This window comes from Corvus brachyrhynchos, unplaced genomic scaffold (genome assembly GCF_000691975.1).
Source record: "Corvus brachyrhynchos isolate BGI_N302 unplaced genomic scaffold, ASM69197v1 scaffold26, whole genome shotgun sequence".
In the NCBI taxonomy this organism is placed as follows: domain Eukaryota; kingdom Metazoa; phylum Chordata; class Aves; order Passeriformes; family Corvidae; genus Corvus; species Corvus brachyrhynchos.
In genome coordinates, this window is record NW_008239324.1 from 12,611,252 (window position 1) to 12,634,969 (window position 23,718).

General features: G+C 42.3%; 1 long non-coding RNA gene across 1 annotated transcript in view; it reads left to right on the top strand.

Annotated features, from left to right (window-relative positions):
• Positions 1-16,093: 16,093 nt before the first annotated feature.
• Positions 16,094-23,718, top strand: part of LOC108448367 — a 56,317-nt gene continuing 48,692 nt past the window's right edge. Inside the window, exon 1 of the long non-coding RNA XR_001864265.1 lies at positions 16,094-16,576. This is a non-coding gene — a long non-coding RNA (uncharacterized LOC108448367). The remainder of the gene's footprint in view (positions 16,577-23,718) is intronic.

Below are 23,718 nucleotides of genomic sequence, written 5' to 3' on the forward strand. Positions count from 1 at the left end.
ATAAATACCAGCTCTCCGCAGTTGTGGTGCCTTGCTCTTATCCTGCAAGTATTTGTGTTAAAAACAGTAAGAACAAGACATCTGAATATTAGGATTCTATGTCAAACTGTCAATACCCACAAGCATGCAGCCTTTCATTAAAATCTGTTTGACATTTTTGTTATGCACAGAGAGCCAAAAAGATGCCAAAAGGATGTGATATTTGTGATCACATCCTCCTGCTAATACAAGACACTGTGAAGACAATTGTATTAAAACATTCTTTGCAAAAGGATGAGCAGTTAAGGCAAAAAAAGTGAAGAGAGTGACTGAAGTTAAAGAGAGTTTGCAGTGTGGGAATTCAGGATGTGCTCTGTGGGTGAAGCAGTGGCAAGTAGCCTTTTTAACTCTTTGTAGCTAATTGAAATGATAAGAAATCTAGTAATTTCAATTTTCCACGGAGGTCTTCCACCCCCAAAATGTGCAAAATTTAATCATTTTTGGAAAATCCTGTAATGATCATGTCATGTGACTCGGGCAGAAGAGATATTATTTTGTCACAACAATGTGAGTAAATTATCTTACTGGCAACTCACTTAAAGGTCATGGAGATCATCTGATGCGTGAGATGGAAATTTCTCATGCCAAAGCAATATTGACAGCTTATCAAGCAGGGAGGAAAGTACAGTGATATAATAGAATGCAAGGTAAGATAACGCTTGCTACTGATGGTAGAAAATATGACATGGCATTTCAATTTTAAGGTTATAGGCAGAATGATATGGTATAGATGCTTGGAGGCATAACGGGGCAACTTGCCTATGGATAGGGTAAACGGGATGCAATATTGTAGCTTAACAGATAAAAATATAATGTATATTAGATATTAAATACAATACCTGAAGAAAGGAATATAAATAGTTGTACCAAAGGAGGGAAGGAGAAAGGACTGCACCTGCCTGGATGGATGGATTCTCTTTGAACAGGCTGCTGGTTCTGGCAGGACTCAAAGGATTGGTGTGGCATGGCTCTCTCTTTTCTCTAACATTTTGGTATTGGTATGTGTCTTAGGCTTTTCTTTAATTTTACTCCCTGACCAGACTCATCTTTCTGTTTTATAGCTGTAATGCAGTGCAGGAAGTGAATGACCAGGAATCTATACAGTACTTGTACATATATATAGCACATGTATATACATAGGCAACAGACATCTGAGCCCTGAACTGGCCACTAAAGGTGTTCCACCTTGTTTTAAATGCTGAGTTATAACACCAGCTGAAAAAAAATTGCAAGAGAAGGGGAATATTCCTTGAGGATCTGCCACAACATGAATGGTCATGACCTTCCTTAATCATGTGTTTGAGTGCCTGTCCTTGCTGCACTGGGCCCAGCATGCTGGGACTGCTGCTCTGCTTGCTTTTGGCACAGTGCAGCACAGTGACACCCAGGCACTGCCTGCCCTGTGACACCACAGGCACTGGGTACAGCCACGAGGAAAGGCATTGTGCTGGAGAGGAGTCTGATAGGGCTGAGAAATCTGTTTCTTGTCTGCTGTAACACGATTGCCTGGGAGGCAGCACCGTACCTGCTGCCCACAGGTCATTGCTCAGGGGGTCCTGCTTTAAACAACACATGGCATCAAAAGTGCTGAGGAGATAAATCAGAGCAGGTCGGGGATCTCTGCATGCATCTGTGTTTCTCTATGCGTTTGTAGTTGGGGCAGATTCAGGGTATTTCAGGACCTGACATTCCTCATCCATGAATGGGCAATGCAGCTCCATTGATGTATTCACTCACTAGGGCTTTTTTCAGCTGTTCTTAAGCCAAATGAAAGGTATACATCATTTATTTTCTTTCCTGCTCTCATCAGTGGCAGAAATTTAATCTATCTCCACCTGCATGAACCCTTCCCTGGGTCTGTGTGGCACTCACTGTCAGGGTCCCACAAACACCACACTTTTGGTGTGAAGGATTCAATAGGCTCAGCCCCTGTCCCTGCCTGTGGCTGGCCAGTCCTCGACCCTCACTTCCATGGGCCTCATTAGGCCCCAAAAAATGATCTTGGTGTTGTGCTGGGAGTCCAGCAGAAGGCCATCAGTGGTGTTAGAGGGGCTGGAGGCAGAGCTGTGTGTCCATGGGCAGTGCTTCAGGGTGTGTGTCAGCTGATGCTCCCCAGTCAGCCCTGGGCGTCGCAGAGAGTGAGAGTCTGGGTGACCCACATCTGCAAAAGTGATCAAGAAATAGGGCCAGAGCCGGTGTGTCACGATGTTTTGCAGCTGTTTGTATACTAGGTCCTTGGGACTTTGAAGATCTTAATTTCTCAGAGGAGAAAAAGTCACTGGGGAAGTTTCCTCTGCAGGTAGTTAGTTGTAAAATGAGCTATACAAATATTCCCATTCTTTATGTCGTCTCCAGAGAGAATCAAGACAATCAACAAAATCAACAGGACTCTTGCAGTGGCTCTTCAGAAAGGGTTGGTTTAGTTGGAAGAGTTTCACTATTCTTGAGTTTGGCTGTGGATTTTGAGCTCCAGCATGGCTGGGGATGGGAAAAGGAGCTGCCAGACTTTACAGGGCTCAGATAAAATGCACTGGCTTCTCCAGGGTCAGATGAGATCTGAATAAAAGCTGGCTTTTTGGCATTGGTATTTTCAGATCCACCTCAAAGCATAGTCAATTACAAAGTGAAGTGGTTGTTTTCTAGTTCTTTTTCCAGGACTTGCATAGCCCTGAATTCTGTCAAGCACGTTTGTATCCCCACACAAGGGCTGTAGCCAAATATAGTCAGTGGTGTGTTATGAGGGTCCTCTCTGCTCAAAACCTAATTGGACAGGGGTAGCTGCTCTCACAGGTTTCCAGAATTGCATCTTCAAGAGTCAACTTGCTGGGAGCAATGCACTCATTTGTGTAAGGAAAAAGATCCCTTAATGTGCTATTAAATTAAACAATGTCACTGCTATTGCAGTAGAGCTGAGCGAATAATCCATAATGAATAATTTATTCAACAAATTTAGCTGCTTTCTCTGCTCACAGACTATCTGGAGACAGATCACAATTCCCTCCAATTTACTTATTATTTGAAATTACTGATGGATAGCTTTATAATTAAAAAAACAACTCTGTGTCTTGATCACAAACAACTGTGGGTGTCTGATCTTCGTTAGTCAAGGTATGTGTGTTGGTTGTGATGGGTCAGATAAATCACATGATATTGTTTCTGCCTGCTCATTGGAGAAGCCTACAAGCATGTCTGGCATGAAAAGACAAAAAATTCTGTCTCTGCATGCAATTTTGAAATTTGCCTTGTGCAAACATTTGCCCAGTAAAACTTGATTGTTCAAAAGTGTGCAGAAAGCAAATCCCAGGGGGAAATCAATGTGGCTGCAGTAAATTCATTTAAAAACATGAATGAATATTTGCAGACTTTTTTAAAGCTCCCACCTAGCCCTGCCCAACAACGTCCATCAAATGCACCAAAAAACCATTTAACTTGTTGAGGATGATTTGGTTGTTTTTTTGTTTTCTCCTTTTCTCCTTCAGAAGAAGACAGAATGAGAAGGAGTATCTGGTCTTGGTATTGCAAGAATGTTGGACTGAACTCAACAGTCAACTGCACAGGAGGCATCTTAAAACTGATTATCTTGGAAGGATGTTTCAAAATCTCCTTATTCTGATGGCCAGAAGCATTTTTCTGTTGTAAGTCTCCCAGGTACTCATGGGCAGGTTATACTCACTTGCTGCTGAGTCTCACTTCACCTGTCCTATAAACAGCCCTGAGGGAGGGAGGGGCCTCTCCAGGCTACCCGGGAAGCAGAGCTGGTTGCAGCTGCTTTTTTTCCAAAACCCCTGTAAAAAGCCATCTGCAATTTGTTGCAGTTTTCACCTTCTTTGTAGGTTCCTCTTTGTCCATCACTAGATGGGAAGACCCTCCCTGCCCTCACCTCAGTGCAAAATCAGACATGCAGCTTTCCTCCTCCTCTTTCTCCTTGTCCTTTCTTTTTTTAGTCCTCTGAACCTGGAGGTTAAACTTGTAGGCCCTCAACCCTAGCCCAGTATTTGAAGCTGATTGATACTGAAGGAACAGGTTTTTTCTTTTTCTGATTTCCAGTGTTAAGAAAAACAACTACAGTGGGGAATGTTTTTGTAGAGGTGTGTGTAAACCTCTCAGAACTGAGGTCTAAGGGTTGTGTTTGTACATGAGGAAATGGGCTGATTAATTGATCTTCTCTGAGTCCTGTTTCAATATTTTATTCTCCCCAATGAAGGAGACGCCATTGTTTTTATGAGTTCAGCTAGGTTAGGTCACAAAGACATATTCCCCATCTTTTGAAATAATATACATGTTGGTATCATCTTCAAGTAGAAAAGTTCATGTGGCAGCTTTTGTGTTTCCCCACTAGGAGCCAAACATGAATAACAATTATTACTGCACCGTAGCTGTTTCAGGCATTCACACCCTATTAAAGCAGAGAGCAACTCCAGGGAGAAATACCACTCCTTGGTGGGGAGAGTAGTGCTTAGTGGTGACAAACAGCACTTCAAACCAAAATGTGGTGAGCTGGGTCAGGGAATGCTTTCCTTCATACAGATGCAGCTTTTCATCTATGTGATGCTTAGAGGGAAGAGTGTGCCGGTTCAAAAGGGACCTCTGGAGTGAGCGGTGCCGCCGGCTCCGCGCCAGCAGCTGCCTGGTGGGTACCTGTCCCTGGGGTCCTGGGCACCAGCGTTCTGCTTTCACTTGACCTTCAGCATTCATCGGCTGCTGAAGAGGGTTTCACTTATTTTGAATTTTCAGAAACGTGGTCCTTTGTGGAAATAGTATATCAGCATCAAGCAGACAAGGAGACAAATGGGAGCTCATGGAGCTGAGTGGTGTTTACACTCCGTGTTTATACTGCCTCCGGTGCCGCCGCGTGCCCAGAACTTTGCTTGGGGTCAAGCATCCGACCACTGTGATCTCAGTGCAGCATAAGACACCCAAGAAGAATATAGATATAAATGTGCCTCCCTGGAAGCTTTCCCGTTAAAGACAACTCTTTTCCCAGCTGGCTGTTTTGCTCTCCCTTCCCCATGCCTTACACCCAGGTAGGGCTGCTTCTTTCCATGCTTGAAATGGATCCCAAAGCCACAGGGGAAAAAAAAAACGGCTCATGTTTATTTTTGCAGCGTTTTAACTGGGTCAGCAAGGAACGAACCCTTGTTAAAAGGGTTTTACTATGGGTCATCCAGAGTTTGAGGAGATGAGGAAGAAAAGGGGGAGGAGATGCTGCTTCCCCGTGGCAGGTTGGTGGCTGGTGCCACACTGCCCACACAGCTGCAGGGAGCAGTCGGTGCACAAAGCCAGGGGTTGAAGAAGAGCAATAGGAAAAACTCCTTTGGGCAAAGGAGGATATGAACTGAAGATGTTTTAATATTTTTCTCGCAGAAAGTAGCATTAGTTAATTTTGCCCTCTATCCTCAATTGCTTATAAAAACAAAATGAAAGCAGCATAATTCTTTAAAGCCCATACAGGCTTTCTTAAAATGACCTTTTCACCTGTAATTACAAATAAAAGATTATTGAGCCAAATGGGATATATTAGTAAGAACATCACTGATATAATTTTGATCACAGTGAATAAAATAGTTGGGAAAATTCATTTAACAACCTTTAAATCACTAGCTCCAATGTTATTTACTTCTGAAAGCATAACTCATACAGCTTCTCCTCTGTTGTATTCCCACAGCATGTATTTATCTCACCTTCTCCTTTGAATCTTATGTAAAAAATAGATTTCGCATTGGCAACGCTCTTTTCATCTTCCTCTCCTGAGCCCACAATCTGCGTGCAAGGCTTTGAGCTCTGCCTCTGTGGCACGGTCACGGCGCTGAGATGGGGACAGCCAGCTGGGAAGCCAGGAAAGTCAGTCAAAATTAGAATTATGTTCACATCAGAAGTGTGAAAGCTACGTGGCCCGGTCTGTGTTTAAGGACTCTGACAGAACAGCTGAACTCCAGTGCACAGAGCATGCTTTAGCACTGACCGTGTCTCTGGTACAACTCTTAAACATGCCTGGAGTTTGAGAGAGTCCTGCAAGTCAGGAGTGCTCCACGGGAGATGGCCACGTTGCTTTACCTCCACTAGGCCACAGATGAGCTTTGTGTCTGCTAATGCTCTCAAATCAGTAGATTTTAGGAGACAACAGTATGGTTCATTAACAAATATAATCAACATCGTCTCTGCTGGACCAAGAGCACAGGATATTCTTGCTGCAATATGGTCACTTTGAACGTGTTATTCCCTTCAAATCAGCACAACATCAGGAGCTACCACAGTGGATCAGCCGTGCAGGAGGTGGACATCTGCCAGACACAACCGTTATCAATCATCACCCAAGTATTTACATCAATCATTGAACAAACATTTATGTCTGGAGCCTTTCTTCTGGCCATAACATACATTTAGACAGAAACACAAATGCAATGGGGAGAGGATCCTGATGCCTTCCTTTGCCCTGCTTGTAGAAAATTCACTTCTCTCTTCTCCCCTGGGCTGACCTCCAATTTGTTTTCTATTTGAAAGGCTAAGGCCATATGGCAGATATGTTCAGACCTCAAAGTCTTTTGATCTTTAGAACAGTTGCAGTCTAAATTTCAATAATGAAAACACTTTTTTTTTTTTTGGATACTTATAAATGAGATATTATATTTCCATACATTTTATTTCTGGCCACATCTATGAATCTAATATTGACCTGGAGTTATCTGTGATAGAGAAGTTATTAATTTTGACAGATATAAGGGAGAAGCTAATATCCTCCTTTTACAAACACCTAATATTAATCTCTAGTGATGTAAACGAGAACTCCAGAATGGCTTGGGGTGGTACTGGAAATGATATAAGATTGAAATTTGATAATGAAAAAGGGAAAGATTCATTTTAGAAAATTGATAAAATGGATAAAAAATTGTATTTCATATGAAATAAGTGTAGGAAGCACAACTTAGATTTAGCATCCATTATCCTTCTATAGGTGGTATATACACAACGGATATGTTAGAGACCAGGTTTTACTCTGATTTAAATCTCCATAATTCCATTGACTCAGAATAGTTTGTATCTCATAGTTTCTACTCAAATAACAAATAGGAAGTCTGGAATTGGTTTTATGGCACAGGAAAGTACCCAGCCTGGTTTGACCAAATAGGGATGATTCCTAATGCCACATCAGCAGCTCTGCAGTGACACAGTTGTCTTCAATAGCCGGAGAATTTACTCCATGACCCTCAAGATCCATTGTAGCCATGCTCCCAAATCCTGGCACTCTTTTGAGACATTTTCTTCCCTAGCATGCCTTCTCTGTGTTATTGTTCTCCAGTCAAATGGCTTTTGAACAGACAGAGAGAATTCCTCGATGTACTGGGAGGAAACCCTTCCTCAGCTCTGAATATCCGGAGATTAGGCTTTGGATTCTCCCTCTGGAGAAGTTTTTGGCCTTTGCTTGGGATAAAATTCCAGTATTTTATGATACATGGGATACTTTTTTTTCTCCCCAGCAATTTACTGGGTTATCCTGGGGAAATTGCCAAGTCTGGAGATTCTGGAAGTGTTTGGAAGGTTTTTACTTTACGGCAGAGAGACAGTTTGATGGCCTGGTTCAAAAGGAGCTCAGATTCACACAGCTGCACTGTTTATTTTGGTTGCACTTTTTTGTTATGCCAGAAGCAAAGGCAGGCGGTACTGTTAATCTCATTCAGACATTTTGCTGTCCTCTTCTTTTTAAACCTCAACAGCATTTGTACCCTGTTCCTGTCCAAGATCCCACCATGCAACTGATCAAAGCCCACCCATTTCAGGGAGCCCTGAGCAGGTTTTGTGGCCATCCTGCTACGAAGGGCGTGCAGAATTTGGTCACTTGTTTTACTCACTAAAGGGATGCTGCGTTCCTGAGTCCCCATTAATCCATCACAGTGCTGAGGTGCCTGTGATGGAGGGCAATAGGGCAGTTATGATTAATAAATAATTTAATGTAGGGATGGGGAGAGCCCTCTTTAGTTCCGCAGCTCTCTGCTGTCGTGTTGCTGCACTGTGTTTACTACATGTATTTATTGCCCAGCTTATCTCAGAGTTACGTATTTGGTATCAAGGCAGTTGTGAACATTACTAAAGGCACCTGTCTATGCCTCAGAGCAAAGTGGAAAGTTATCTCAGCATGATGGCTGACAGCATGCAGAGGATGGCACAAAGCCTCCCTTCTTGGAGAGACGTCCTCAGCAGTAGCAGAGATTGAGCTGCTGGCACAGGGAGGTACTGGAGTAGCACAGCCAGTGGAGAGAGGCCCAGCCTGGGGCAATCTGTCATTTTGGGGGTACTTTCCTGCCTGGAGATGCTGTTTGGGGATGGGAAAGTTCAGACAGTGCAGCGGTACAACACATTCCAACAGCTGTGGGATGTGCAGGGGAAGTGGAGAAAGCAGCCCTGGGTGGCAGTTTGAACCTTGGAGTAACATATTTTATTAGCTGGGAGGCAGGCTTGTGGTTTTAATGAATTTTTTGGTCCCTCCTATTGTAGCCTGTTCTGATCTGACTCTTAGCTGGTCCATGCCTGGCCATGCCCGGGCTCCTGTGGGCAGTGCTTGGGGTGCCACAGCGGCGTGGGTGTTCCATCGCTCGGGATCCCAGCCATGGCCTCACTGAGCACCCCGTGCCACAGGGGCATCTGATGTCACACTGGGCACTGGGCAGGTGTCTCTGGGCTTCTCCAAAAAGGCTGAGAGGACTTCCACCATTGTTGCACCGTTGTCACTGCTCTCATAGGCAACTGCTCTAACCAAATCGTTGCAGATACTGATATGCAGTATCATCCACTGCAAAAATGGAATGAGTTGCCAGCCAGCCTCGAGCCAGTTATGATACTGGTCTAAGAACTAAAACCACAGTGACTTAAAAGCCAAAGGCCTCCAGACAACACTGTCCTAGTTTGTCCATCAATCTTGCTTCCCTCCTGCAAAAAACAATGATAAACAATTATCAGGTATCAGTGCCTGAATCTTAAGTGTCTTCTGTAATACTTAATATAAAAACAAATATGTTCTCCTTCAGAAAATAAAGCAGATCCCAATTAATTATGTAGAGCTCTCCTGCTTTCACGCAAAGAATAGCAACATTCAAATAAGCGCTTTGGTCTTCTTATCACCTGTTAGATTACAGGCATCTCCCAGCTCTCTAATGATCATCTGAGTTTTGGGGCTGGTTGTTTCTTTTAACTCTGCATCATGTTCTTTCTCCTTCTTAGCATTTTTGATAAAAATAATATAGTAGAGAAGAGACAGATGTCCCTTTAGTGATTTAATACATTCTTTGCTGCCCTAAAAAGTCTGAAAGAACTGGCTTACATATCAAGAGCTCTCTCTGTTCTGGATTTCATGTGTGCTCAAGGCAGAGAGGAGGACAGAGGAATGTATGCCACAGATGTGGGCCAATCCACTGAATCTGATTGCTGGCAAAACAGTGATGAAACCCAACAAATGGGTGGGATCTCTATATTGGCTCTACTACTTACGAGGGCACAGCAACCCAAGACCTGCCTGAAATCCCCTCCTGTGTGTCAAGTGCTTTTTCTTGCATTGTATTTGTTCAGGAATATGTCTTTTGCTCCTATCTTTGGGAGTGTTTGTCCTGCAGAAGACTATGCTAGGTTGGAGACCCATGGATACAATTTTGTGTTCTGGTGGCCTTTGTGGGCTCTACCTGCTTTATTGTCAGAAGGAAGACTAAGAAGTCTCCAACATATAGTGTCATCAGCATTGTGATCTGGGAAACAACACCTACAGAATCTATTATTCATTAAGTGTAACCAATATATAATTTAAAACAGTGGGTTTTGTCAAATAATGTTAGGTCAGCATAATTTTCTGCCTATTACTAATATCTATAACATCTTTGCCTTAGTCAGCTCTATTTAAATATGCAATCATTTACAGCTTTTGACTATATGTGTGCGCACTCCCAATTTCCAATATTCAACTACTACAAATTTTATGCTGACATCAATAGCAAACTATTAAAGACAGTATTTCATTATTGGTTTTTCATCCCAAAAGTTATTTACAATTATATACTAAGCACTAATATTAAAGGAAACCATTTAAATGAGGTGCTATCTGCTTTAACAATATGTCTGTCACAGAATGAGATTGTGTTTAAAGATTTTATCAAGAAATGGTTGTTTGCTGAGGTTATGTTTTGTCCATGAAATATGCATTTCATATCTCTTTCATTTCATTAACATAATTTAATTTGTGCTTTGCATTTTGTGCATAATACATATTTGATTTACAAAACAAATATTTCCATTAGAAAATGAATTTCATGCAGGCAAAAAAGCAGAACCAAATGATGTATTGAAGGAAAATAAGAAGAAATGAAATGCATTTTCTCAGTCTATTAAAAAATCTATGGCATTGACAGAAAGTGCACTTAGTGCTACATTTAAAAAATAGCACATATGTCAATGTATTAACAAATAGAATTGGAAATACAAATATTTCCCTATATCAAGCCAAGAATCTCTTTATTTTAATTGAGTTGATTTAAAAGCCCAACTACAATTTAATTTTTATTTCATGATGTGGTACACTGCCTGGTGCCATTACATCCATGTAGAATTGGCAGTCAATATACAAATATATTTTACCTTTTAAAAACTTTCTATTGACACCAGCAATAAATAATTTAATGGGCTGAAAATGTGAAATCATTAATTTGTTGATTGTCTTCGAATATTGGGTAGCTGGGTAGGGGTACGGATAGGTGAGCAAACTAATGAATAATGTTTGTGAGTCTGTCACAAGAGGACCTCAGTAAAGCAAGCCAGAGATGAAATGAAATGCTATTTAAACTTGCCTGTTTTAATCTCCAAGGAATTCCAGCTAAATCCAAGGAACTGAAGAAAAGGATGAGGCCCAAAATGCCCCATTATCTCCCTGTCAAGAAAATCTATCAAACCTGGTGCAGAGGAGTTAAATGTGTGACTCCCCTGGAGTCTGAATGGGCATGTTTCCTTCCATGTAGCCAACCCTGGAAATCTGGAATGTCCCCATGGGAGTGGTGGGCTGAGCAGACCACCTAGGACATGGCAGCTTCGTGCCTCTGAGGGAGCTGGGCACCTCCCTTCAGATGGGATCTGCTGCATCTCTCTTAGCATATGACAGAGGCTGGGCAACAAATCCCCCATCCTTCCAGAACAAGCCAAAATCTTGAGAAAACATCTTGGAACGACCGTCCCCTTTACAGAGGTGTAGGTACTGACTGTCTTGTTACCTGTGTGCACTGAGAAATTTTGGCATGACACAGGAGGGCAGGGTTTGGCCCCAGGCCTGCCCTTCAGCAACATATAAGAGTCACATTCTGCCCACAGCTGCAGTCAGGCAGCCCCAGTGGTCTCGCTGGTGTAACTGGGAGCAGAAGTGGGCTTGTGAAAGAGGAGGCAGATTGGCTCAGGGCAGAGATGGACATAACTGCTCTCAGCCCCGGCTCTGCGGCACCAGCTGCAGGAATGTGTCCGGGGCAGGACTCAACAACATGAGAATTAATTTAAATTCACGGGATATTTTAAAGATAATAATAGATGTCGAGTTGCATCTTTTAGTTGTTTTGGAGCTTTGTGCTTTAAGCTTTTTTACACAAGGATTAGCGGCTTGATTTTAAGAAAAAAGGAGGGGTTGGGAACCGGGATTCTTGCAGTCTCAGGAGTCCAGAAGCAGCAGCTTAAAGAAAAATACCAAATGTTGCAAGGCGGTAAGACTGAAAAATCCCACATTATTCTGCCATGGGGAATAAGTTTAACTCTATGAGAAACTATATGCAGAAAAGTAAGGAGGGAAAATGAAGAATAACTCCCCTATTTAAAACAAAGAGATACATTTGGGGAGGTTAGGCTGTAAATACATTAGCTTAGCTGGAATTTTGCCAGGACTTTGGGACTAATATCCATACTCTTATGAAAAGTGCTTGGGATAATGACTACAGGTATCTGAGGCCTCGGTGCTGTATCCAAGGCTAATTGAATTGAGTAGGCGTGTGTACTTGAGAAAACCAAAGGGAGGTTAGGTAGAAAAAGTGAAGAAGGTGAAAAAGAAAGCAAAGAACTGAAGCTGCAACACTCTGATAATTAACCGGAGTGAAGGCTCCTGGTCTGTCCTGCCAGATCATGCTGTGTGCTGGCTGAAAGCAAAGTGACAGGGGAGAGTGCTGACACCCTGCTGCTCCTGTGGCCACCAGTGCCACAGCTTGCAGCTTGTTCTCATCTGCTGAGCACCAGCCAAGGCTCTCTCAATTATGCTCTTGCTGCAGGAGCCATGCTCTCCAAAGCCTGCATGGCACAGGCTCCCTGCTGCACTCACGGCACCTCTGGAATCCTGCTCATCCCATAGCCAAGTCTGGTGTAGGGACGAGCCCAGCCATACCGTGTGCCATGTTCCACGTGCCACTTGCCACACTGATGGCTTGACAGCGTGTTCTGGTGGCTGCTGCCTGCTCATCACAGCTGAAACAGTAACTCTGCATGACATCCCTCAGAGGCCCACCAGAAGAGAAGGGAGCAGTCCCCTCTCCCGCCCATGGGCGCAGTGCTGCGGGTCGGGAGGAACCTGGAATCTGCCTCACCCTCACATCGTCCCACATGGAGATTTGACAGATCTCCACGCTGCTTTTCCTGAACACAAAACACACAGTGCCCAGAGAGAAAGCAGGATTTCATTCACTGTGTGTGTGGGACACCTTGTGTGGTATCTGGGATGTGGTTTGCCCCAGGAAGGGCCCTGCAGCCGGGCAGAGCTGTGCTGCTGCCGAGCAATCCCATCCGAGCAGCAGCTCGGCTCCATGTCCCCACTGACTGCTCGTTGAGACATATGTACTATAAATCCTCTAAAGTGAACCAGAGAGTCGTGTCTTCAGCCAAACCTTCGAAGGAATGAATACCATGAGCCTGGTGATTAGCTCAAGGATTAATGAGATGCACCACCTACCTTCACAAGGTATAATGAGAAAAAGTACCCAGTAACGTTTAAACATTGCACCTCCTTTCCTGACAATATCGGCATGTCAAAGTTGGGATAAAACTGTTTTGAATAAAAAATAAAGTATGTCTAAAATATTAAAAGAAAAAAGCTTAGTGCCTGCACACACAAAAGCAATGATCTAAGGGAAATCACCAGTTGCTGTTCTGTGAGGTATAAAAATAAACCCTTGTCTCCTTTACTTTTACATTCACTGACAAGTGACTATATTAGCATTAAGTGAAAAAGCAGATGAAAAGTAATGTCTTTTATTTAGCTCCTACCTGAAACATATTTAAGTTTCATGCAGCAAGTGAGATTGTGCACAGGGGTTTGAAATCATGTAATAAGACACTGCGTGACATTATCTGTCCACCCAGCAGTCGCTCCAGTAAGTAACACTGCCACTAAATCTTGGAAGGGAAGTTAACACAAATAACTTCACACTTCCCCCCTCCCTATTTTCTCAACCTTGTCAGTGTGTCTATCTGTATAAGATTTTGTACTCATTTTCCAAAGAAACCTGTTAGGATACCTGTCCATCAGCTAGTCCAACGTACTCATCTCATTTTTAATATGCCAAAAATGTTGAGCCATGTATTGTTTCTAAATGAAGCACATGTGTGCTGCAGAGTAGAAACAGAAATGTGCTGATACAGGAAACTCTACTTGTTTGTTAGCAGTGATATTGGAAAAAATCCATCTCTCCTAGCAGGACAATCTCATCATATTAAAAGTTATGGATTTCTTGCTTAAGCATTCTACACTAGCTGCAGAGCTGTATAAACTTGCTTCTGCTTATCAAGCGAGCCAACAATACACAAAAAGAAAATTTAACATCTTCTAACATTTCTGCCTTCATATGGGAGTTCTCCTGAAATGAGTTCTTCAATTATCCTGATGGATCTGTTTAGCGAGTTGGTACTGTTTCCTGGCTTATAAAAGCCAGTGCATTACTATGCAATACTGTGTATGTGGTATTGAAATGAGATCAACATCATTGCTTTACTACATTTTAAGCAGAAGTTAGCACAGATTATAAAAATCATAAAGACTTTGGAGTTAGATATTGTAGCAATGTGTTCTAAAACCTACACTGGTTTTCACTGGCAAATAATTAGACCTGTGTGAAAAATGAAGTGTTGGTGGCTTCCTTCTTAAATACCTAATGAGTATTAATCAATATTAAGCAAAGATTATCAGAGAATACATTTTATTTTTCTTTATCCTGGACAACAAAGGAAAAGGGATTTTAAAAAGAGGATAAAATGAATATTATTAATTTCAAAATATTACTGATTTTCAAAATAAAGTTGTAACATTATTCCTATGTGTAGGAGATAATATATAGCTCTATATATGAAATTCAGTTCAGGAAAAAAATCACTGCTACATCTGAGATTAACTGAATATGACATCCAAGAATGTTTCAGAGCATCATTTATTGGACTGACTGTGTTGTACAAGTATGCAAAATATTTATATCTTTAGTTCTCCAAATTATTAAGCTGCTAAGATTTGCCTGTGAACGGAAGTTTTAACAAAACAGTTTGTAGGTGTTCCCTCTGAACCCAATATCCTCAGCTCTGTGTTTGTGCATTTGCATGTGTGTGTGCATGCACAGATTTTTTAGTCCTTACACTGTAAAAAACTTTGGAATTGTTTGACCCTGTAAACACAAAATTCATGTCTCTCACCCTGGGACAAATACATTCTTTTTAAAAGCAGCATATGGGCAGCCTTGGACTGATGTTAGTTTATTGTCACTGCTTGATAACATTTAATGGAAAAGATACAAGAGTGCCAAAGAATTTTAATTATTTTTGTGATAAAGTTATATGTTCGGCCTTGAAAAAGTGGAGATAATGCTGGGATTCATTATTATTCCCAGTGTGTTTAAACAGACGACACAGAATGCAAACAAAAGCAGATGAAATTTGAAAAGTATTATCAATATTGCAGATAGCAGATGCCCTTTCCAATCAGAACAAGCATATCTTCTATAGCAACTTTATGGTTGAGTAGTTTATTCATTTCTATTAGAAGGTTGTACGTTTCTAAAATATGTAGATGGTATCTAGAAAACCAACCAACCAGTAGGGTCATTTTGCTTGTTTTCCTAAATTTATTATTTCACTTTTGCAGGCTTGATCTGAGGTGCATTAACATGGGAGCGAAATCTTATTGTGTCAAATCCTATCTTGTATATGACCTTTCATGTGTTTTTGCTGTGGTTCTGAGAGGGAAATGCTAAGAGGTGTCTATTCTGCAGGGGTTTGCCAGGGTTGTATTTGTGCTGCTGTAATTAAAACTAGACCCATCTTCCTATAAAATTTTTCTTCTTCTTGGCCTTGATTGAAAAATTTTGCTGTTAGATGCAGCACCTAATTCACACATATTCTTTTAAGAGTCCCTGAGGCATAGACCCTCCTACCATGAGGTGGCCAGGGCAGTGTGCTGGAGCTGGGGAGCCAGCACGGACCCCCGAGCTCTGCTACACCTGGTCTGATGGCAGGACCAGGACCCCAAAGCACCCTGGGCACCCACCCGGCAGCAGGGAGGCTTTAAAAGCATTTCTGCACTCTTGCAGTAATATAACCAAACCAGTTATTTCTGTGTGATGTTTTTTGAGGTTTTCATTCCGTATTTTTCATTTTGAAAGAAAACAGCAAACATTTAAAATTATTTTACAGTAATTTACTGAACCCTAAGGCCACAATTCTGCAGCAGGTTACAACATCGCAGGCTTTGATGGTAAAAATCGAGTGCTGATGCATTTCCACTGCAGAGAAATGGTGGAAGTGTAGATCTTCAGAAAATATATTCTACACGGTTTCCTGCTACCTGCTCACATGCCAATTATACTTTCAAGTTTGCATCTGAAATTCTTATCTGCCTAGTAACACCCTATCCTCTGAAATGTCTGTAGTCCACTTAGTCATATTTAGACATTAGTCATATTTAGAGCTGCATGTAAGTGGTTCTCTATATGCAAACACACCAAGTAAGAATGTTCCACCAATCATTTTTAAAAATACAGATTCTCCTCCATGAAGGATTTGGAAGATGTTGCTTTGAGACCTTGATTTCAGGCATCAGTGGAAGAACAATGAATCCTTTTAAAAAATACACATAATCAGTGGTTGGGCAGTTATAAAAGCTAAACAAGAAGGCATGAGAAAAACCTATATGAATTAAACTGACATTTAATTGTAGCTAAATTCAGCCTCTGTGGGTTTTCCCCAGATGAAGGTCCAAAATGGCAGTAGACAGTTGTGTCCTTGAAGACTCTGAAGAAAGAAGCTTCTTCCTGGGGATGCACCAGCTGAGCCTGGACTCTGTCAACCTGACATCCCTGGTCCAAGGATCCCAGAAAAATGTGTGCGCTGGGAACAGGGAGAGGGAAGAAGAGGAGGAAGAGGAGGAGTCATCAAGGACTACATTCCCCACGATGCTCTTCAATCAACTCAGACTTGAAATCGGGCAGGTGTTGGGGTGTTCCACCCGGCTCTGGTGAGGTGACAGCAGCTGCATTGTTCCCAGTCCTCGAGCTGTTCAAAGGTATTGTAAAGCTGTGCCATGAATGTGTTTGGAGTGTGAATTCAGGAAATGTAAACAGAGGATGATAGAATATGTAGCCCTTAGGATAGGTCCTAAAGGGCTCTGAAGTTTGGGAGCTTGCAGGGAGGATGAGGTTTAGGACATCCCATTTTTAAGTTGTGTTAGGAATACGTGCTGGTATCTTCACTATGGTGTGCGTTTTTTAATGTTGGTGCTGAACCCCACCTTGGGCTAGTCCTAAATTTCCTCTGAGTGGGATACAGTGCGTGTGAAACCTGAATGTAAGGTGTGACACCAAACCTCATGGCTCCTTCCCAGTTTTGTGCCCCGTGGCTGGTGGTGTGAGTGGGTGGGGAGGGTGCTGGCAGCTCCCCATGGCACAGAGCCGTGGGGAGGCAGAACCATGTGAGCGCTCTCCAGTGCCCTCGCGTGTGCTTCTCTTTCTTGCTTACGTGTATCCTTTACTCTTCCTGTCTTCTGTTACAGCCCCTAATGCACATCTAATGTAATTTTATAGAGCAATATTACCCGACAAACACAAACAGGCGTCACTTGCCTCCTCCTGAGCGCTGCCCAGCCCACCCAAGGCTCTTGAGATGTCGGAGCTCTTGCTGCATTTATGGTTGAGCAGCATCATCCCAGAGCATCCGTTACTTAGCAGACTTCCATAACGAATGCGCTCCATAAATATAAAAGCATTTCTAGAAAGTCAAGTGTCTGGATGTTATAAAAAGCGCTGCTGCTGAGTCATGCTCTTCCCAGCCCGCAGGAAATGGGCAGTGATTATTTCATGCCATTTTTTGTTGGGCTGAGATAACTTAAGGGAAAACGTGGCCACCAAAAGTGACAACCCATGCTGATCTGCTGCTCTGTGCTCGTGGTGCCATCTGTTAGCACATGTCAGTATAGGTATGGAGATGTATTGTACAGCAGACTTAAGTCTATATTTCAAAATTGCTGGGAAGCAAGAGCACACAAAGGAACTGTAATAAGTACAAAGTGTAATTAAATTTTGCTCTAAGAACTGCCATAGTCAGTTAAATCAGACCAGTTTAGATGTCATTATTTAGCCAATAGAGTAAATCTTATTTATAGAAGTCCAGGTCTGGCTCCACTTGTTTTCTGATAAGCAGTGGTAGGCTATTGACTTTAATGTACGATGCTTATAACGGAAAGATGCATAAATAAACATGGACAAAATGAGGGCAGGAGAGCACCACTAAATTATCTCTGCAATTGTTGGTGCCCTCAGCTTGGGCAAGGGCTTAGGCTTGGGTATCAATTCCTGTTTTCATTTTCTTCTTTTAATTGATCTCATGGAGCAACCATTATCAAAACAGTAAGGGAAAGGGATGGTCTCTTTAGGAACTGCTGACACTGCAGCTCTCTGCTGTTTCATCCAGGAGTCAGACAGCAAATGTGGAGAAGTAAGGGGTGAATTATACCCACCTGGGGAACAAAGGGGAGGAATTTTTTTTTTCCGAATTTAGGAAGATGGATTTTAAAAATGAAGGAACTGCTGGAAGAAACTAAAGAGGTGGTATGTGACAGAACATAGGTAGAAGTAATATCCCCAGCAGATTTCCTGAGGAGGAGTCTGAAAAGCAACTGTGTGATACTGGAAAATTAAAGCAGCTGCAAATGGTAATGCACCAGAGCTCAGGTGTTCTGCATTGAGTTTTTGGTGGGGTCTCTGTTGGGCTCAAGTACAGTGTGTGAGAGAGAAAAGGTTCTGGTATTTTCAAGCCTTGTTCAAAACAGCAAACACGCGAAATCTTCAGAGAAGTTGCTGGCGTGTGATTTTCTTACTTTACTTTCCCACACTCCAAGGGCTCAAAAGGTTTGGATGACTGTCTGGATTTTTTGTGGTCTCTTAATTAAGCTAAAACCTGACCTCTGAATGTTTTGGAGCTTGCCAAACACAAATTCACATGAGTGAAGCAAGGAAGGGTTAAAGAGCTTGCTTCCCAGATGTGTTCAGTTAATGCAGAGGGTTTCAGATGCTTGCTGCTGGCAGCTACCACTGCTTTCAGGTAAATGTGGTTGGGAGTGGGTTCAGGGTAGGACTGAGGTCCCTCATGGGAAGAGGAGGGAAACAGTGATTGCCACTGCCCTGGAAATTGTCTCCTTTGCCAGAGTGTGTGATCAGGGTCACTTCCCAGATCTGCTAGAGTGCTGTCCAAAACATTTTGTATGTGATTTTAATGGAAGGTGTTTAAAATCATGCATATTCTCTGTTCAATGAAAGAGGGACTGAAAACTGGAGAGAAATAAATGTCAGGGAGCCACAAGAGCATTTTCTGCCTGTGATAGTAGTTGGCCATGTGGGATGAGCAGTGGCCTCCACTGGAGTGCTTAATGCTTTGAGTAAGGAGAGGCCAAAGCTAGAGAAATCTTTGACTTCTTGAACTGCAGCTTGGCATTCAGCGTGTTTGAACACGAATTGTGTGTGACAGGATGGGCAAATTTTTATGTGTTATCCTGGTGTTAACCTGCAACAACTGCTTGACATCCCAGGGTCCTGGTTCCCACCACTCATTCACCTGCTTGAATGGGACTGTGAGGAGGGGAATGCACAGGGATTGCAAATCCGTGGATCACCAACAGTTTTCCTGCTGGCATGTGCAGTTTAACCCAGAGCAGCAGCAGATCTGTTGGTACCCAAGCAGGGCTGCTCTGGAGACCATTATCTGATGCTTGAAACTCAGTGAGGGCGACTGTGCTCTCCCAGCTGCCCATCACACATGGAGACAAACACTTGTGTAATGCCAGGATTCAGCTGCAAATTGTACGTGTGGTGGGGAAAACACTGTTGCTGTTTATGTGCAGAAAAATATAACCTAAAGGCCACAGAATGAAATATAATTTGTTAAAAACAGGGAATAGCATTGATTAAAATGAAAGCCAGTGTTCCAGCACTTTACTGTGGAGAAGTATGTCCCCAGGTTCCTTGCACTTGCCCTGTGATTATACAATAGATTTTAAGTCTGTGATATCTACAAATCTACATCAAAATATATTCTATAGCTGTAGGAAACAGCTCTGAATTGTTAACCTTCTCTCCAGGTACTGGAGGTAACACACTGTGAGATTAGATGTATATTTTCTTCAAGATATACCACCCATCGAGGAGTCCATATTTACATCTTTTGTTGATATTTTTTATAGATTAAAAGAGTCTCTTTTCTGGTGATAATTCTGCTAAGTACTGTAATTTGCCGCCACTAATATTTGTCTGAGTCCTAGTTTGCAAAATATATTTGAAACCACTTTATAAAGTCTCATAATTGCTTCTTTGTAGAGCTGGTATAATGAGTAGTTTCTTTATCCAGCCTTTATCCTGTTAACCTTAGAGGTGAGCGACTGCTTGCTGGAGTAGTTGGGGAATGTCTTAGCACTGTTGAGCCATTTAATTTCACTACTAATTTCATAGTGGTGACACAGAATTGGCTATGAGCAAGCTCGCAGTTATTTCAAGGGTTTTCAGTTAGCATTGAATCAGGACCTGATTCACTAAAATGAAATTGAAATAAATGCACATGTAGATGATTTTTTTTAATGCATAAATTGATCTGCATTTATGTGCCCAATCCACATTAAAACATTGACCTGCTCTTGAAGGATGGGAGCTCAGCATATAAAGCAGCTCTAGCATTGCAAATGAGAACTTGCACCACTGCGCTGGGGGTTCGTTCTCCGCTTCCTTTACTGCTGCTCTTGTCCCATCTACAGGGAACCTCCTTGGTTATCCAAATCTTACTTAGAGCTTCCTGGAAAATGCAGATTCATGTTTTTCAGTTTCTTTTGGCCACTTTTACAGGCAGCAATCAGTGTGCTGTGCTATTCAGCAAGTAGGGTGGCTTCCAGGCTTGCTCTTTCTGCAGGAACACATTCCTGTTACTCTGCTGCTTGCTTTAGATGAGCAAAGCTGCCCTCTGCAAAACTTGTCTTTTCTCCAAAATTGCTGGGGATTTGTTTTGTTTCTTAAATCAAAATTCATTTCAGCCCAGAGCTGGCTGCATTTCAGGGGGGAGGTTGTTCCTTTTTGTGAATATAGCCTAAAGTGTGTGTGTGTGTGTGTGTGTGTGTGTGTAATTTTGCTGTTTCCATCCTGTTGCTTTTGCTATTACTGTAACAGTTGGATGATCTGAAAGAAGTTTGATTTGAGGGTCACTAAACATGAGAGAGAAAACTTTTAGTTTGGCATATGAAAGTATTTATGGCATGTACTTAGGAAATTCTACCACTGTTTAATCTTAAGTATGCATATAATTATAAAGAGGGTAAGAAAAACATTTGATGGAACCCTGGGGATTACAGGTGCATCCAAAAGTTGAAATTTAAGTAGTTTATTAAATGCACTCTGCCCACAAATCATCCCTGTGAGAAGAGAGCTATGGCAGATGCTCACCTGCACTTCGACATGGGCAGTGGTGATACCTGACAGTGATCACTGCTGAAAAGGGACATGTGGGGTGATGGAGCAGCAAGACCCTGCTGTTCCCCAGTGTCCCAGTGCCAGAGACCTTTGGACAATGCTGAGCTCCCCCTGGGGCTGCCTTGGGGTCTCTCTGCTTCATCCCACCACCTTCCCTTTCTGAGCTGCCAAATGCTGTTCTGGTAGCTGAGCCCTGGTGCAGTCACCTGCCTGGGAAACTGCCAGAGGAAATGGGCTTTACTGGGGAGCTGTGGCTGCATGGCAGGGAGAGGGGACTGGGGTGTTCTTGTGGGACTGGTTTTATCTCTGTGCATTTTGCATAGGTATCTAACTAGTGCAGCATGTACCTCCAAGCTGTGGTGGAGCAGTGTGCTGATGCCAGCCTCTCCGATGCACAGCTATGTGCACCTGGGACATTGCAGGCATTTTGTCACCCAGAGGTCATCACTGCTAAATATTAAGGGTGAATTTTGCACTGAAATGCAGAGTTATGATTGTGCACTTCGCTTGATCTTCCAATGCTTCTGTCGTTCGTGACATTGTCATTTAATGTGGACATTCATTTGTCACATGTCTGGACCTGTCTGGGAAGCATTTTCAATGGCTACACTCTCAATTCAGGTCTGTTCTCTCTCGTAGAATCTAAGCAAAAGTTGATAGCATTTGAAATTTAATCAGGTTGGTATTGTGCAATTTGTCTCTTACAAAATTTCAGTAGCTTTTTTTGCACACTTTCCTGTTTAAAAGGAATTCTCAAAAGCCTGGAGTTGGAGGCACATGTCTGTCCATGCATCATGGCAGACTGCACTTCTAGTTCTTTTAATCTGAGTTTGATCTCTTCTGTGAAACATATCCTCAAATGTGGAACTTGCTACATCTGGCTTGTATAAAATTCATAAGTAGGAGCCTTTCCTTCATAACTAGGATAATTTTCTGTTAACTGTAAGAAGTAGGGAAGGACTAAAGATGGCTTACATATAAAGACTTTATAGTACTAGTAAGGCTAAGAGAGAATTCCTATCTTTGTGGTACTTTTTTTTTATTACTAGGACCAAATTTATGCCAGTATATAGGATAGGTTCCTAAACTGTAATCCAGTGTTGGGTCCACATCCAAAATTTTACTTATATCATCCCAGTCATTAGGACCCCCATGATCTAGTTTTGCTCTACACCGCAGAGTGACAATACTGCCCAGACGGACCCCAAATGCAAGCAGTAAAAACCATTTTTTAATGCCTCTTCCCCACCTTTGTCAGACATTTATTTTAAACGTCTGGTCTTGAAAATCAGAACCTGCACACAATTTCCTTATTGCCCCATCCTGAAATTCCCCTCCCCTCTGACCAGTCTGTTTTCCAAAATACTCTTGGTCCTTCCAAAAAGACGGTTTTATTCTTCTAAGTTTCAGATTTAAAATCTGGATGAGTGAGAGATCTGGGATGAGAGATGCATTAGCAGAACTGATTTCTCTTGTTACCAGTTCAAAAGGCTTCAGTATGCAGCACAAATGATTCATAAGTATCCATTGTTCAGAGTTCAGGATAAAGAGTTCAGAATCAAAGCTCTGCTTTAATGTGCGCTCATGCATTTCTTTTTTCAGTAAGAGCATTCTCTTCATATATATAGCAAATGAAATTCAAACTTGTTTAAGCTGCAGTTCTGGTAAATTGCTCTGCCTCTGAAGTTAGCTTAGAATATCATGAGAGTTATAGAAACCGTTACAGATTTTGCTAGTATTGCAAAAACTTAGTGCTTAGTTATAATCAAGGAAGAACTGTTTAATAAATAGAACAGGAAAACAAGCGATCACCTCCTGTTTTTCCTGGGTTTGGACCTCACGTCAGCCCTGCTGGCAGATCCTGAGAGCACAGCCACACAGGATTTGGGCTGTTGGTGATTTTCGTACTGGCCCTTCCCAAGGGGAGAGACAGCAAAGGCTTCTTTATGAGCAGATTTTTGCATGGGAATGCTCGGTGACAGTCAGAGGGCAGTGATTAAGAGGTATTCTGATGTCTAGATATTTGTCCAAATGTTTGTCATCGTGCAAACTGTGCCCAATATTGCTTCTTTCAGAGCCTGCTTTATCTCTCATTTTAATGTTTCATAGATCCGAGGTCCTGTCACTGCTGCAGTACTGTGTTTTCTCCTGGCATCTTGTATCATGGCTGAGCATACTGAATGGGCTCTCTAAAACCTTTCTTATCAATGGAGTACAACAAGCCCAATGCAATCATCCTTTCAATTATCTTCTTCATCTCAAGTGTCACCAGATAAGTACTGGCATAGTATTCTTGGAACATTTCTGATATTGTTCCTTGCTTTTTTGGCTATAAATGTATGAATATGGGATAAAGATTTAGATATCTCATGTTTTACTCTCATTATGCACAGACAAAACTACGCTTATCTCCTAAAAGATTCTTTTTCCCCAATCTCTTCAGTTTGAACGCTCTTTGGGGTCTGGGTGATGATTAGAATACTTGGCTAACTCTCGTGTTGCAGTGGGAGTCGTGCCCTCTGGGATCAGGGGAACAGCCAGAGAGTCTGTTCAGTGTTGTGCAGCCTCCGAAATCGGCTTGATGTGGAGGTGACCTTGCAGTGGGTTACAGGACAGGACTCCCCAGATGGGACTTTGTACATTACGAGTCCCGAGTAAGTGGCTCAAGCTCTGCTTGCTCAGTCCTGGAGAGGCTTTCTGAGAG